The 3,418-nt window shown below is 44.8% G+C and overlaps 1 pseudogene; it reads right to left on the reverse strand.

Annotated features, from left to right (window-relative positions):
• Positions 1-275: 275 nt before the first annotated feature.
• On the reverse strand, positions 276-376 carry LOC112128845 (U6 spliceosomal RNA; annotated as a pseudogene).
• Positions 377-3,418: the final 3,042 nt, after the last annotated feature.

Below are 3,418 nucleotides of genomic sequence, written 5' to 3' on the forward strand. Positions count from 1 at the left end.
CCCGCCACCACGCCCGACTAATTTTTTGTATTTTTAGTAGAGATGGGGTTTCACCATGTTAGCCAGAATGGTCTCAATCTGCTGACCTCGTGATCCGCCCACCTCGGCCTCCCAAAGTGCTGGGATTACAGGCGTGAGCCATCGCTCCCGGCCGGGTTTTTCTTAAATTTGCTGTTCCTGTGTCCTTTGGAATTCTCATTTCTTCTTACTAGCTAATCCCTTAGTATGCCAACACCCTGTTAGAGTTAATGCTTCTTTATTTTATTTTTGCAAATAAAAATATGAGACACTCCATGAATTTGCATGTCATCCTTGTGCAGGGGCCATCCTATTCTTCTCTGTATCATTTTAGTATATGTGTTGCCAAAGTGAGCACAATACTTGTTTATATTAAACGTTCCTGTTTCAAATGACTAAGTGGTTTCTGTGTCCTGATTAACCCTGACCGATACAGCTTTAGTCCTAGAATATAGTTCTTCAGGGACCCTAACGATATCCTGTGGTGTTTAACAGGCCCTTCCTCCTTAACAGGCCCTAAATTCCAGTTTTTGTTTTCTCAGGACTGTAGATTACTGAAAGTTCTTCTCAGCCTCCTACCTCTTAGGCACTGTCTCCTGCTGAGTCTGGCTGCCTCTCACAAATGGATAAATATCCCCCGTGGGACAGACCATGCAGAATGTTGGCCTCACCTCAACATGCTTCCCTTTCATCTGGGACCTTGGCCATTCAAAGCCTCCTGCCTTGATGAATTTCCAGTGTCTTCAAACATATTTAAAAAAATTTGTACCCAGCTATGCAAAGGCATACGGAGTGGTATAATGGATTTTGGAGACTCAGATGTGGGAAGGGTGGGAGGGGGATGAGGAATAAAAAGCTACATATTGGGTACATTGTACACTATTTGGGTGACAGGTGCACTAAAATCTCAGACTTCACAATTCATTCATACAATTCATACAATTCATTCATGTAACCAAAAACCAAAAACCAAAAACCACTTGTACCCCAAAAGCTACTGAAATAAAAAATTTTTTAATAATTGTACCCAGCTTTTGTAGTTGCTCTCCGAGGGTTGATCTGATGCAAATTAGTTGATCATGGTGAAGTCGGCTAGAGATAATTACAGTTGGATAAAATGTTTGTGGAGCAGCAGCAAGGGTCCAGTCGAAGTTAGAAAGCAGTGATTTATTATGGAATCAATCATCATGATTTTGAAACTTTCTCCAGACCAGGAGGCAGAGAAATGCATGCTTGGCTTACCTCAGTTTGGGAAGTGATGGAAGGTTAAGGGCTGAGGAAATCTTGATTGCTTGTGAAAATACTTTTGAAATGGCTCACGTGGATTCCAGGTTGGACAGGGAGAGCACTAAAGCTGGAATAGGGGGTTGTTAGTGTAGGAGAACAAAGTAATGGAAATCAGAATTGGTGAAGAGAGAGCAGGGCACAGAAACTCAAGGTTTGGGTCAAAAAGGGGAATTTCAAGGCTGGGCAAGGTGGCTGTCACCTGTAATCTCAGGACTTTGGGAGGCTGACGCGGGTGGATCATGAGGTCAGGAGTTCAAGACTAGCCTGGCCAAGATAGTGAAACCCCGTCTCTACTAAAAATACAAAAATTAGCCAGGCGTGGTGGCACATGCCTGTAATCCCAGCTACTCAGGAGGCTGAGGCAGAGAATTGCTTGAACCCAGGAGGCGGAATTTGCAGTGAGCTGAGATCACACCACTGCACTCCAGGCTTGGTGACAGAGCGAGACTCTATCTCAAAAAAAAAAAAAAAAAAAAAAAATAGAGTGTAATTTCAGAGTTTGGTAGTAGGGAATGGAGCATTCCTAAACCCTGGTAAGTGGACAGTATGTTGCGTATTTAAATTATAGATGTAAGGGTCATTAGATCGAGGAACATAACCTGGAGTATTGGAATAGCCTTAGTCCCCAGGTGGCTGGTAGGGATGAGGTAGAGAGACACCCTGAGCCAGGGGCCAAAGTCCACCAGAGGAGTCCTTTAGGTTGTCAGGTGGCCATGACTCAGATAGGGACAGGGTGGCATGAGTGAATGAAATGAATGGCACAGCCTTCCGAGGAGTTTCTAAGTGAAAATGCTCAAGAGTGATTCTGAAAGCTGCTATGAGGCCACGGAAAGGAAAATTCCACTTTCTTCTCTGCTATGTGGAAGGATGGCCTGTCTGTGCAAAGGTTATGAGAGAATGTCCTGGTCTCAGGTAAGGTGAGAGGGAGGAAGTTTTGAGTGAAAGGTTTGAAGAAACAAGAAGTTACACCAATAGAATAGGGATCCACAAGGTAGAAGGGGCAAGGTAAGAGGTTGAGATTATTCCCGGGGAGAAGCAGGGATGGAGCAGAGAAGACAGCAGGCTGCATGATGGCAAATCATGCGGGAGAAGGAAGCATGTTAATATGAGCTATAAGGGAGGAATAGCCTCCTTCCCTCCCTCTCCCCCTCTGTCCCTTCCTTCCTTCCTTCCTTCCTTCCTTCCTTCCTTCCTTCCTTCCTTCCTTCTTCTTCCTTCCTTCCCTCCTTCCTTTCTTCCTTCTTTCCTCCTTCCCTCCTCCCTCATTCAGCAAATATTTATTAACCACATGCAAAGTGCAAGGCACTCTGTTATGCAATAGGGAAAGACACAGATGAATCAGAAATAGATTCTGCCCTTAGTTTACATTCTGAGGAGTGACATGATTTTGTTTTAAAGGCATAACCTCTTTTTCTTGTTTAGTTTGTAAGTTTCCTTTCTATATATTAATTCATATGATGTGAATCTCTGTGGGAATCTACCTCTCTTTAAGGAAGCCACACTAATTAACTCTTTATAACAGGGAGAAAATAGAAGAAAGAACAAAAGTTATGATTATTTCTATTTGAAACAAGAAGAGGAGGCCGGGCATGGTGACTCATGCCTATAATCCCAGCACTTTGGGAGGCCGAGGCGGGTGGATCACCTGAGGTCAGGAGTTCGAGACCAGCCTGGCCAACATGGGGAAGCCTGTCTCTGCTAAAGCATACAAAAAATTAGTTCAGCATGGTGGTGCACACCTGTAATCCCAGCTACTCAGGAGGCTGAGGTGGGAGGATCTCTCTCTTTTTTTCTTTTCTTTTCTTTTTTTTTTTTTTGAGACAGAGTCTCACTCTGTCACCCAGGCTGGAGTGCAGTGGCACGATCTCAGCTCACTGCAACCTCTGCCTCCCGGGTTCAGGCTATTCTCCTGCCTCAGCCTCCCAAGTAGCTAGGATTACAGGCATGCACCACCACATCCAGTTAATTTTTGTATTTTTAGTAGAGATGGGGTTTCACCATGTTGGCCAGGCTGGTCTCGAACTCCTGACCTCAGGTGATTCACCCACCTGGGCCTCCCAAAGTGCTGGGATTGCAGGCGTTCCAGGTGGCCAGGTGGGAGGATTTCTTGAGC

The sequence above is a fragment of the Pongo abelii genome, chromosome 15 (assembly GCF_028885655.2).
Source record: "Pongo abelii isolate AG06213 chromosome 15, NHGRI_mPonAbe1-v2.0_pri, whole genome shotgun sequence".
Lineage (NCBI taxonomy): Eukaryota > Metazoa > Chordata > Mammalia > Primates > Hominidae > Pongo > Pongo abelii.